The following is a 13,928-nucleotide window of genomic DNA, read 5'->3' as shown; positions in this document are numbered from 1 at the left end:
GGCCTGGGAGCGCGCGGCATCGCGGGGCGCCGGGCACCCGGCAGCGAGCACTCGGGGGGCGCGGGGCCGGGGCCCGCCCATCCGGGGTCTCCGGCAGGCCTGCCGCCCGAGGCCGCGCCGGGGGCTCCAACCCCGTCTTCAGCCCCCGCTGCTCCGGACGCGCGCGCCCCGAGTAAACACGCGATGCTCGCCGTGCACGCGCGGCTCTGGGACCGGCCGCCTGGGGTCCACACCGTCAGACCGGCGCCCTGAGCCCCTCCAGCGGATTCCCGGAGTCCACCCCGGCCCTCCCCGCCCCCGCCCCGGGCAAACCATTAACGCTCTCTGGCCCCGTGTCCCCACTCTACAAATGGCTGGGAGACACCGGAGACGATGTCCGCCCCCAGGCCCCTCCCCTGGGAGCACGGGGTCCTTTGTGCTGTCTGGCACTGGGTGGGGAAGGCAAAGACGCCTCCCCCACGTGACCGCTGGGTACAGAGCACCCCGAGGGGCGCCCTCAGACCCGTTCTCTAGCTTCAGGGGTCTGGTGGGCCTTTCAGTCCTTTACTAGGTTTAGTATTTGGTAGTCATGTGTGGAGAAGGCAGTGGCAACCCACTCCAGTACTTTTGCCTGGAGAATCCCGTGGACAGGGGAGCCTGGTAGGCTGCAGTCCATGGGGCCACACAGAGTGGGACACGACTGAGCGGCTGAACTGACTGACCGAGTGAAGTACCTACTACCCTGCAGGAGGGCGCGGGCAAACCACTCCAGTCTTCTTGCCTGGAGAATCCCGTGGACAGGGGAGCCTGGTGGGCTACAGTCCATGGGGTCACAGAGTCGACACAACTGAGCGACTAAGGACGCTCACAAGCACCTATTACACGCAGATCTGGGAGACAGTTGGGTGGTGGCACCCCAGCATAGACTTGGGTCCTCCCTTATCTTACCATCGGTCCAGCACACACTGCGGGCCTACTGTGTGCCCCAGAACGCAGGCAGGGATCTCTGCCCTTGTGCAAGGGCAGGGCCTCTTTCCCCCAGCATGAAGGGGAGGCCCTCCTGGGCATCTGGGGAGTAATCGCCTAGTAACGATGAGGCTGGGTAAACCTGTCTCCCTTACCCTCATCTCCTTCAGCTCAGAGGAGGAGGAAAACCAGAAAACATTTTGGGCACATATTTTGAGTTCTGAATTCACTGCCTCACTTATTGTTTATCTAGGTGTCTTGATACCAAACAGCTTCTCTGCTGGTGTGTAGGATGTGTTTGCAGAATGATTTATTCTGTTTCATTGAATTCAATGAGTTTTAACTGGGAATCTTCTTGTTTTCTTTCTCTCTCTCTCTCTTTTTTTCTTAATGTAGTTCCCTGAGCAGGGATCAAACAGAGCCCACAACAGTGAAAGCACGGTCTTACCCACTGGACTGCCAGGGAATTCCCAAACAGGGCGTCTTCTCTCTGCCAGAAATAAATGGGACACCGTCCACAAGCTCTTAGCATAGGTAGAAATGAAGAACTGAGGCCTTTGAGCCCATCTCTGGTTGTTCATCTCAGTTAATAAGCATTTACTAGGGAGCGCCAGGGAGTGACCACAGTGAGAACGTGGGGTCCTTGTACTTGAGAAGTTTTCGGCTGTTGAGATGGAGAAAGAATACAGTCCCTGCATTTTTAATGCAAAGTGATAAGCATTAGGCTACAGGCAATCGTCTGATGCTGTGGAGCGCTGGATCCAGCCTCAGAGAGGGGCAATGGTTTCCTGGAAGAGACAAAGTGAATTACAAGTGAATTGCAGACATTAGCCTGTGAAATTACTCAGCCCATAAAAACTAACCACACCAGGTTTCAGGGCCTCTCTCTTCTGAGATGGCTCCCACTCTGTCTGCGGAGTGTGTTGCTCTCTAAATAAATCCACTTCCTACCTATCACCTTGTCTCTCCCAAAACTCTCTGTGATGAGACATCGAGCGCTTCATTAAGTCTTGAAATCAAGGTGTGTGATCTCAGCTAAAAGACCATGGGTTCAAGTCCAAGTCTGAGTCACAAGGTTTCAGAAGAACCGTTTTTACTTTTCTCTCATGTAGTTGGCTTGCGTTCGTTTCTTCCACAAAATTTATTCAGCGCCTGCTTCTGTGAGGCCTGTGCTGAGCTCTCTGCAGGACATGGAGAGGGCTGAGGTCAACCTCTGTCTTTACCATTGAATCAGAGACGCGTGTCTGTACAGAGAGCAAAAGGTTGCGGGAGAAAGGCCTCTAAGTCACCTCTCTGTGGAATCTAAACAAACAAACTGAAAACCAAGCGCATAGATATAGAGAACAGGTGGGCTGCGAGAGGTGAGGGGTGGGAGGTGGGGGAAGTAGGTACCAACTTCCATTATAAGTAAGTCTTGCAGAAGTAATGTACAGCATAGTGACTAATAGTTAATGATACTGCATTTTACATTTGAAAGTTGCTTAAAGAGTAGATGCTGTTGTTCAGTCGCTCAGTCGTGTCCGACTCTTTGCGACCCCACGGACTGCAGCACGCCATCACCAACTCCCAGAGTTTACTCAAACTCACGTCCATTGAGTCGGTGATGCCATCCAACCCTCTGGTCCTGTGTTGCTCCTTTCTCCTCCTGCCTTCAATCTTTCCCAGCATCAGGGTCTTTTCCAATGAGTTGGCTCTTCGCATCAGGTGGCCAAAGTATTAGAGCTTCAGCTTCAGCATCAGTCCTTCCTATGAATATTCAGGGTTGACTTCCTTCAGGATGGACTGACTCCTTGCTGTCCAAGGGACTCTCAAGAGTCTTCTCCAGCACCACAATTCATTTCTTCGGTGCTCAGCCTTCTTTGTGGTCCAGCTTTCACATCCATACATGACTGCTGGAAAAAACACAGCTTTGACTCGGCACACTTTTGTCGGCAAAGTAATGTCTCTGCTTTTTAATAAGCTGTCTAGGTTGGCCATAGCTTTTCTTCCAAGGAGCAAGCGTCTTTTAATTTCATGGCTGCAGTCACCATCTGCAGTGATTTTGGAGCCCAAGAAAGTAAAGGCTGTCACTGTTTCCACTGTTTCCCCTGTTTATTTGCCATGAAGAGATGGGACCAGATGGCATGAATGTTGAGCTTTAAGCCAACTTTTTCACTGTCCTCATTCACTTTTATCAAGAGGCTTTTTAGTTCCTCTTCACTTTCTGCCATAAGGGCGGTGTCATCTGCGTATCTGAGGTCATTGATATTTCCCCCGGCAATCTTGATTCCAGCTTGTGCTTCTTCCAGCCCAGCGTTTCTCATGATGTACTCTGCACAGAAGTTAAATAAGCAGGGTGACAATATACAGCCTTGATGTATTCCTTTTCCTATTTGGAACCAGTCTGTTGTTCCATGTCTGGTTCTAACTGTTGCTTCTTGACCTGTAGAGGTTTCTCAGGAGACGGGCAAGGTGGTCTTGTATTCCCATCTATTCAAGAATTTTCTGCGGTTTGTTGTGATCCACTCAAAGGCTTTAGTGTAGTCAATGAAGCAGAAATAGATGTTTTTCTGGAATTCCCTTGCTTCCTCTATGATCCAACAGATGTTGGCATTTTGATCTCTGGTTCTTCTGCCTTTTCCAAATCCAGCTTGTACATCTGGAATTTCTCAATTTATGTACTGTGGAAGCCTAATTTGGAAGATTTTGAGCATTACCTTGCTAGCATGCAAAATGAGCACAATTATACAGTAGTCTGAGCATTCTTTGGTAGTGCTCTGCTTTGGGATTAGAATGAAAACTGACCTTTTCCAGTTCTGTGGCCACTGCTGAGTTTTCCAAATTTGCTGGCGTATTGAGTGCAGCACTTTAACAGCATCATCCTTTAGGATTTTAAATAGCTCAGCTGGAACTCTATCACCTCCACTAGCTTTGTTCACAGTAATGCTTTCTAAGGCCCGCTTGACTTCACATGTCCGGATATCTGACTCTAGGTGAGTGACCACACCATCATGGTTATCTGGGTCTTTAAGACCTTTTTTGTATAGTTCTTCTGTGTATTCTTGCCACCTCTTCTTAATCTCTCCTGCTTCTGTTAGGTCCTTACTGTTTCTGTCATTTATCATGCATGAATTGACATCTCCGATTTTCTTGAAGAGATCTCTTTCTTTCTTGAAGAGACGGCTTTCCCATTGCAGTGTTTTGCTCTATCTCTTTGGTCTTCTTTGATATAAATGAGAATATACTCAAGGGACTTCCCTTTGGTCCAGTTCTTAAGAATCCTGCTTGCAATGTTGGGGACTTGGGTTCCATCTCTGATCAGGGAACTAAGACCCCACAAGCTGCACCAACTCAGAGCACGCACCACAGCTGCTGAGCTGGAGCGCTCCGGGGCCCGTTTGCCACAGCTAGAGAGTCCATGTTGGGCAACAAAGCGTCCCACATGATGCAATGAAGATCCTGCAAACTAAAAAAAAAAAAGAATATAATCAAGACTGCATTTGTTATTGTATTTATTTTTTCTTTTGATTAAAAAAAATCAGAGTATAGCTGATTCACAAAGTTGCATTAGTTTCTTCTGTACAGCAAAGTGTATCAATTATCCATATACATATATCCACTATTTTTAAGATTCTTTTCCAATATAGGTTATTACAGAATATTGAGAAGAGATCCCCGTGCTATACAGTAGGCCCTTATTAGTTATATGTTTTATGTACAGTAGTGTGTGTAGGTCGATCTCGAGCTCCCAATTTATCCACCCCCAACCCAGCTTCCCCCCTTGGGAACCATAAGTTTGTTTCCTACATCCGTGATTCTATTTCTGTTTTTTCCTTCTGATTTTAAAAGAAATTAAAATTAAAGCCTTTTCACAGGCTCCTGAAAGTATTCTGGGCTCAAGGTCCTGTGTCTGGTTGGCCCTGATTCATTCTATCTTTGGTGAGGGCTACTGAGTTTCCATGTACAGAGGCAAAGTCAAATTTCCTTTTTATATACGTGTATTCAAGTAAGCAGAATGAGTCCCTCAGTCAACTCAGGCTGCCATAACAAAATGCCCTCTTCTAGGTGGCTTAAACAATATAAATTAATTTTCTCACCGTTCTGGAGGCTGTAAGTTCAAGATCAGGGTGCCAGCATAGGAGATGCTTGGGGAGGTTCCTCTCCTCTGTGTCCTTAGCGAGAGGAGGTGTGTGTGTGTCTCTCTCTCTCTGCCTCTTCTTAGAAGGCCTTTGTTCTATTGAACTTTGTCCTCACTGAACTTTTTTTTGGCCCCGAGACATGTGGGATCTTAGTTTCCTGAGCAGGAATCAAACTCGAGCCCCCTGCATTAGAAGCAAAGTGTCTTAACCACTGCACAGCCAGGGGAGTCCCTCACTGAACTTATTGTTGCTGTTTAGTCACTAAGCAACCCCACGGACTGTAGCCCACCAGGTTCCTCTGTCTGTGGGATTTTCCAGGCAAGAATGCTGGACTGGGTCATGGAACTTTACTTACCTCCTAAAGATTATCTCCAGATTCAGCCACACTGGGGGTTAGGGCTTCAACATATGAATTTGGAGGGCACACAGGGGAGAAACAACTCGGTCCACAGCAAATATGGAAGTACATACTAGTGCAGCAGTGAGAATATAGCGAAAAAATATGTCCACTGCTTTACAGATGAGAGGTCTGGGAATAAACCTTGTGGGCCAGGACTGGCATTCCTAAGCCTTCTCAGTTTGTGGCAAGGCACCTGGTGGCTCAGCTGGGAAAGAGTCCGCCTGCAACGAGGGGGACCTGGGTTCAACCCCTGGGTTGGGAAGATGTCCTGGAGAAGGGAAAGGCTACCCACTCCAGTATTCTGGCCTGGAGAATTCCATGGACTGTATGGACTGTAGCCTACTAGGCTTCTCCGTCCATGGGATTTCCTGGAATAGGATGATCCCTGAGGTTTAGACGTTCAGCACAGGAGTTGGGGGCTTACCCCACAGCCTGTTCTGCCCAAGCCCTTGGGACTGGGGAGTCTGCTGTGCAGAGGACCCTAGAAGGAAATTACATCCGAAATGGGTTTTGTTTCCATCAGGACACTGCTTTAAAAACTATTCTGGAAGGCCAACAAAAGACAAAGCCTCTTGAAATCCAGCTGGCAGCCCCTTGTTAAGAATAATAATAATAATAATAATAATAATAATAAAGCAATGAGGGGGCTTTGAAGAAAAGTGAATTAGCATTCTGGCCCGACCTGACTGGTCACCCAGGGAACCACATCCTGATCCGGGGACACTTCCAGAGCTACCCCCCAGGGTTTTGTCCGCTCTTCTTTCTCCATTTCAGCCCACAAGAGAAGCGGCAAGGGCAGAGCCCAGAGACCTAACGGGGGACGCAGAACCCAGCCATGGCGCCAGCTTTCTGGGTCAGCTCTCTGGATGGCAACTAGAACTGACGGTGGGAGATGAAACCGTCATCTTTGAAATGCGGGCAGGACCAGAGGCCTTTGAGCTGGGAGCGTTTGCCACTAGTCCGAGCTGCTCTGTGGTCTGAAGCCTGGCCAGAAAGGCCCTGCGGAGCTTCTGACGGAATGAAAAGACGCAGCCAGATTTGGATCCTCAGCACACACCAGTAAGACCTGGATGAGGTGAAGGGATGCCGGAATGCGTTTGGGTTGGCTAGGAAGCATCAGTCTAGCCCTATCTGTGACATTAAATTTTTTTTTTTTTTTTTTACCTAAAGGTCATTTTATTGTAGCCCACATGTAAACGGATGCGATTCATGTTAATGTTTAAATGTCTACGTGTTCGGCAAGGGAGGAAAATGAGAGTAAATCAGGGCTTGCAGTCACAAGCAAAGCATGAGTGGTGTGTATTGGGGTTGTGCGTGCGCACTTAGGCATGTCCGAGTCTTTGCGACCCCCTGGACTTGTAGCCCGCCAGGCTCCTCTGTCCATGGAGTTTCACAGGTGCAGATTCTGGAGTGGGTTGCCATTTCCTTCTCCAGGAGGTAGTACCCAGGCTGGGGTAGGATAGAGATTACGCCTTGGCCTTCAATTGTTACAGCGCCTGGTGCAGCCGTTTCTCTGGAATTTGGGGGAGGGCGTGCTCTCCCCACTCCACCCCTACCTCCATGTAATGTCTTTACGTCTCCCCTCTCTTAGCCGTATCAGTTCTTGCGAGGAGGCAACAGGCTTCGCCAGCCTCCCTAAGTAGCAGCTGCCAAAAGTGCCTCTTGGGGTGTGTGTGGGAGGATGTAACCGCTAGACGCCGTCGTGGGCCACTTTCCTCTGTGTCCTTGATGGCCAGTGTCCAGCCACCTTGCTCATGCAGTCATTCAAGGAACATCTGGTGAGTTTCTTCTGTCCACCAGCGGGTGAAAGGAAATCTGCGTGGACCAGGAATGGAGTCAGAGCTTCTCACAGGTGGGGAAGTCCGATTCTGAACCATGAGAATGTACCACATTAGCCCCCAGCCGCAGCAGAAGTTAGCAGCAGTCACCAGTGCGCCATTGGCGCGCTTTAACGCTCATTCTTCCTGTTTACGGGTGGTGGTCTTCCTTTAACTCACGTGAGGATGGGGAGGGATCAGAAAGATGGAATTGTTAAGGACCAGCAGGTGGAATCCCCTGGTCAAAGGGGAAAAAAATGCACAATGTGAGAGTTGCGAGTTAAGCTTTTTAACTTACTTTTATTTATTTGGCTGTATCAGATGGCATGGGACTCTCTAGTCATGGCTTAATTGCCCCAGGGCGTGCGGGGTCTTCGTTCCCGACCAGGGATTGAACCTGGGTCCCCTGCATTGCAAGGAGAATTCAAAGAGAATTCTTAAGTCACTGGACCACCAGGGAAATCCCATGAGTTCAGTTTTATTCCGGAAAAAATGAGGACTATAGCCTGAAAGATGGAATTTCATACAGAAACTGCCTGAAGAGGTAGGTGTTGACAGAAAAAAAAACAAAACAAAAACCCACAGCCTAAAAGTTGAGAGTTATGTTTTATTCAGCAGACATTCTGAAGACTTCAAGCCTGGAGACAAGACTCTCAGATCACTCTGAGGGACCGCTTCGAAGAGGCAAGGGGGAGATAGGAAGGGTATACAGGAGTTTTTGTGACAAAGACCAGATAGTTGGGACATCAAAAGGTTATTGTTAAAGGAAATGAGATATCTCAAACTAATTTAGTGTTTTCTATGTGTGAAAGGAAGTGAAAGTGAAATCTCTCAGTCGTGTCCGACTCTTTGCGATCTCATGAACTGTAGCCCACCAGGCTCCTCCATCCATGGGACTTCCCAGGCAAGAGTACTGGAGTGGGTTGCCATTTCCTTCTCCAGGGGATCTTCCCGACCCAGGGACTGAAGCCGGGTCTCCCGCGTTGTAGGCAGACGCTTTGCCATCTGAGCCACCAGGGAAGCAGTTTCTGTGTTTGGGAAGATGCACAATCTGGGCCCACAGAAGTTACTCCTTTGCAGCGCACCCGGCTACCTGGGGCCAGTACCCTGCGTTTTCTCCCTGAGCCTCCTCAGGGTGCACTCTCGGGTGTGGGGGCTGCTTCCAGGACCCCGAGCTCCCTCAGGGCTCACGGTTTAGGTGGCTCTAACGATGGGGTCACGGCTGCCACATCCTTTGTTTCCTGATATTTTTAACTCACAGAGGGAAAGCCAGTATTCTCCGCGATTTCGGCGAAGGGAGCATTGCCGTCAAGCACACACTTTGGCAAAGGCTTGCTCCTGGCCACGAAGAGCAGAGGTTCCCCCCCACCTTTTCTTCCTTTTGTTAATTGGAGTATAATGGCTTTACCGCTGGGGTTAGTGAGTCGGCCATGTGTGCACACATGTTCCCCCTTCTTGAGCCCTCCGCCCCACGCCTCTGGGTGATCACGGGGCCCCGAGCTGAGCGCCCGTGCTGCGCGCACCTCTCGAAATTCTCCCCGCCCTCTCCTTTCCCGCTGTGTCCCCATGTACACCCTCTACATCTGCGTATCTGTTCCCGCCCTGCAAACAAGCTCAGCAGCACGGTTTTTCCAGATTTCCTATATATGTGTTAATATGTAATATGTGTTTTTCTCTGACTTACCTCACTATGTCAGACTCTAGGTTCATCCCCGTTGCTACAGATGGCCCAATTTCACCTCTTTTTATGGCTGAGTAATATTCCATTACGTACATGTACCACCAGACACCACCTTTAATGATTTCAGTGCTTTTCTGAATAGGAGATGCAGGGATAACTGGGCTCATAAAATCTCCTGAAAACATGAAACTATCTGAAAGCCTGTGCTGCTAGTTTTTCCCGGAGCACAGAGTGCCTCGTTCCTGACCTCCTCCCTGAACCCCTTTCAGGGGGTGTTGAAAGCCAGTGGCCCAGCGGCTGTGCCTCCATCCTTGTGGAGGCCGGTGCCGGGCGAGTTTGTAGTTGGCATCCTCACACTGGGTGGGGAACATTTCCACGAGACTCAGTGACCCAGTTCTTCTCCCAGACACACACACACACACGAGGCTGTCCCTGATGGTTACACATGATCCCTCGAGATTCTCAGCAGCTCAAGTTCCCAAGAGCAGTCCCCACACTCAGGACGTCTGCCTTTTCACTCAGGAAAGACACATCCAGTACAGTGAAAACCAACACAACACTGTAAAACAGGTTTCCTCCAATTAAAAAATAAATTAAAAAAATAACTGTCCCTCGTGATAAACGTAGTGAGAAAACCAGAGGACACTGTGGTAGAGAACAACAGTGAAGCTTGTCAGGAAGCCCAATCTGAGAAGGATCCAAAGGATTGCGGGCGGCGCTCCGCAGAAAGAAAGAGGCAGTGGAACTTCCCCCAGCAAAGCCGAGGGGTCCCGAGGAGAGGTGAGCCTGCTGTTCGCCAACCCAGCCCGTCGCGAGCGGGAAACAATCAAAGGCGACAAAGACTCCATCTAAGCAGTTCCGCTTTCTTGCCACAAACTCTTGGTTTATATAGGCAAGCTAGGGGGTTTTGCGAGGGACTTTCTATAGTTGCACCAATCACGTTAAAGGTCAAATCGTAATATGCCATAGTTGCACCAATCTCGGTAAAGGTCAAATCGTCATGTGCCTTCATTATAACAGGAGTCTATGGCGATCACGCGCTGTCCAGTGCACGGAAATCAAGAGAGCCAATCAAAAGTTTTGACAAATAACTTAGGCCGGGCCCTCATCTCTTCCGCCAGGCGCCATCTTAGCTCTAAACCGCAAAGCTAGCCCTTCTTTTTTAAGGTTTCCCGTTTAGGGCCCCACAAAGGCTCACACGCAGGACTTCCCTAGTGGTCCAGTGCCGAAGTCTCTGTGCTCCCAATGCAGGGCGCCTGGGTTCAAGCCCCTCCCAAGGAACTAGATCCCACCTGCTGCAACTAAGACCCAGTGCAGCCAAATAAATAGATAAAATATTTAAAAGAATAATTATAAAGGCTCAGATCCGAAGGATGAACCAGCCGCGCAGAAAGTCAGTGAAGGAAAAGTCCTGTCCCGGGAACAGAAAGGACAGAGGCAGCAAGAGTGTGCATGTTCTAGAAGGCGGGGACTCGATGGGATGGGGGAGCTGAGCAATACCAGGGGAGACTGGACAGGAAGGCAGAAGTCAGCTGGGCCCAGCCTCACAGGCTAGACAGGCTAGAGAGCTGACATCTTATTATGAGTGCGGAAAGAAAGTCGTCCGTGTGACTTCCCATCAGGATGGTCTTCTGTGGAAGATCAACTGCTGTTTTTTACAATTCTGGCTGCCAAATGCAGAATGCACGGAAGAGGCAGCGTGGAAGCATGGAAACCAGTTAGGAAGCTGTTCAGTGGTCCAGGTGACGAAGGACTGTCTGGAGACTGGGGTCATGCCCCAGAGGAGAGAGGTGAGTGGATTCAGGATACGTCCTGGAGATGTTACTGCAAGGCTTGCTGATGGACTGGATGGAGGCAAAGCTCCAGACCCTCTGGGTGAGGGGTTAGTCAGTCTCCTTCCACCTTCCAGCCTTATACAGGGAGCCCGAGGTGGAGGTCAAGGGTTCAAATTAGGATAGAAAATTTTTTAAATATTTATTTATTTGGCTGTACCCGACCTTGGCTGAGGCATGCAGGGTCAAACTTGGAACATCTGCACTGGGTGTGCAGAATCTCATATATATACGGTGTGGTTGTATGTGTGTGTTCTGGATGTTTTGACAGACAAGGAGAGAGAGAGAGGGAAGGTTATTTTGAGGAACTGATTCACGTGATTATGGAGGCTTGGTGAGTCCTAAACCTGATGGGGTAGGCTGGCAGGCTGGACTCAGGAAAGAATCGTTGTTAAAGAGTCCACAGGTTGTCTGCTGGCAGAATTTCTCCTTGTTTAGGGGCAGTCAGTCTTTGTTCAATTAAGACCATCAGCTGATTGGATGAGGCCCGTCCACATTATAAGGGGTGATCTATTCTACTCAAAGTCCACTGGTTTAAATATTAATATCTTATGAAAAAAATGCTCCAGAGAAATATCAAAACTTCCAGAATAATGTTCAACCAAATACCTGGGCACGATGGCCCAGTCCATTTGATTCATAAAGTTCACCATCCCAAGGTCTAACACAACAGTTTGATAAATTGCTAAGATAGTTTAAACCGCAAACTGACTTTGGAAGTGGTAGAGAAAATGAAGGTGCTCACACCGTCTGACTCAGCAATGACCGTCCTGGGGACAGACCCTAGAGAAACTGGCCACATACACAGGTATATTCATGGCTGCCCCGTACATAGCTGGAAACAAGTGCCCATCCGTGCTAGAGCCGACGACACTGGTGTGTTCACACAGCGGAACTCTGCAGGACAACAGAAACGGACGAACCATAGCTACATGCCACGATATGGACAGATCATAAAAGCACACTGCTAGTGAGGGAACGCGGATGCTCAAGGACGCACACTGCGTGATTTTGTTTATATAAGTTTCCAAAATGGGCAAAATTAACGATGTTGTTTAACAGCGGTGACATAGGAGGCAAGTACATAAAGAAAAGTAAGGAAGCGATGACTGCAGCGTTCCAACCGTGGCTTCCTGTAGGGAAATGGGCTTGTGATTAAGAGGCGAGCAGAGGATGCTTATAGCGTGACGATAATAACCTAGTTTTTGAGCAGGGTGGTGGTTACATGGATGTGAACTTTATAATATATGTTGAACTGAACATTTATTTTGTGTAATTTTCTCTATGAATCACTAGTTTTTTAATGTTACAAAGACACTGGGCAGCCATTGCAGGTTTCTTTTGCGTTATGTGTTTCATCATAAAATGAAATTAGGGGCTTCCTTGATGGTCCAGTGGTGAAGACTCCATGCCTCCAATGCAAGAGATGTGGGTTCGATCCCTGGCTGGGGAACGAAGGTCCCACAGGCCGGGAGGTGAGATCAAAATATAAAAGTAAATAAAATTAGAAGTCTAGATGGGCTTGCAAGGATGCTTGACTCAAGAATAAACCCCTTTTGATGCAAAACCCCATTCATGAGCACCCAATTTATGACCAAGCTAACGGGAAACAAAAATGACGGCTGTTTCTGGAACTTATGGGAAGGTAGTCATCAGCACTCAAAAGCTACCTTTTCAAATACATTTTAAGTATTTGTCACCTGTCTTACCTAATCCTCAAAATAACTCTGTAGGGGAGACAGTGCAATCTCCATATCAATCAGATTCTGAAACTATGACTCCTCAGAGAGGTTAACACCCCCCACCTCCCCAAGACAGTCAATAAGTAGAAAAGTAAGGACTTCCCCTCTGGTCCAGTGGCTAAGACTCTGGACTCCCAATGCAGGGGGCAGGGGTTCAACCCCTGATCAGGGAACTGGGTCCCACATTCGAATTCAAAGTTCACATGCCGCAACTAAGAATCCTGTGTGCCACTGCTAACACCCAGCACAGTCAAATAAATTAATGTTTTTTAATAAATAATTTTTTAAGTAGAAAAACAGGATTGAATCTGAGTCAGGGTAACTCAAAGATACATCTGCTTTCCCTTCTGCCCTGCGTCTGATTACAGAGCCCCGGGCAGGAATGTGTAGCCCCTCTTCTATCTGAAAAACTCCCATTTGCAGCAGGTAAATATTTGTACGATGAGATGCTTGCAAGGCTTGTAGAGAAAGGTAATTACATGCTAGAGGATAGAGCGGAGAAGAGTCCTCAGCAGGGCTAGCGAAGTGGGCTTCGCATCCACTTCGGGCGGCACCGGGATGTTGGTTCCCTGCCCCCCTCGTCAGGCAGGGATGGATGAGGGCTGGGCAGGCGGGTGGGCCCCTGGGGCTGGGGCAGGCACTGTCAGGCCGAGGGCAGCAGGCAGGAGCAGCGGGTCAAAAGCAGAAATCCCGGTCCGGGAGGAACTGGATTCACAGCTGAGTTAACTGTCCAGACCTGGGTTTTCTACCCAAAAAGGAGACGCAGAGAGTTGGAACCAAAGGTTAGAGGCATAAATGTGGCAGAGAAGCCAGGCAAGCTGCTGAGTAAGGGGAGTAAAAGCAGATGGGCCAGAGGGGGCCTCGTGGAACCGCAGTGCAGGGACGGGCCCAGCTGGTGTTCAGTCGCCAGGTCATGTCTGACCCCTTTCGACCCCACAGACCGCAGCACGCCAGGCTCCTCTGTCCTTCGCCATCTCCCAGAGTCTGCTCAAACTCATGTCCATTGAGTCAGTGATCCCATCCAACCGTCTCATCCTCTGTCGTCCCCTTCTCCTCCTGCCCTCAATCTTTCCCGGCATCAGGGTCTTTTCCAGTGAGTCAGTGATTCACATCAGGTGGCCAAAGTATTGGAGCTTCAGCTTCAGCATCAGTTCTCCCAGTGAATGTTCAGGACTGATCTCCTTTAGGATAGACTGGTTGGATCTCCTTGCAGTCCAAGGGACTCTCAAGAGTCTTCTACAGCACCACAGTTTAAAAGCATCGGTTCTTTGGTGCTCAACCTGGGAATCAACCCAAATGTCTCTCCGTGTGAGATCAAAGAAAGTTAGTGATCAGTTCAGTTCAGCAGCTCAGCTGTGTCCGACTCTGCGACCCCATGAATCACAGCATGCCA

This window comes from Capra hircus, chromosome 15 (assembly GCF_001704415.2).
Source record: "Capra hircus breed San Clemente chromosome 15, ASM170441v1, whole genome shotgun sequence".
Lineage (NCBI taxonomy): Eukaryota > Metazoa > Chordata > Mammalia > Artiodactyla > Bovidae > Capra > Capra hircus.
The sequence above is the reverse complement of the archived record's forward strand: the minus strand, read 5'-3'. Positions refer to the sequence as shown.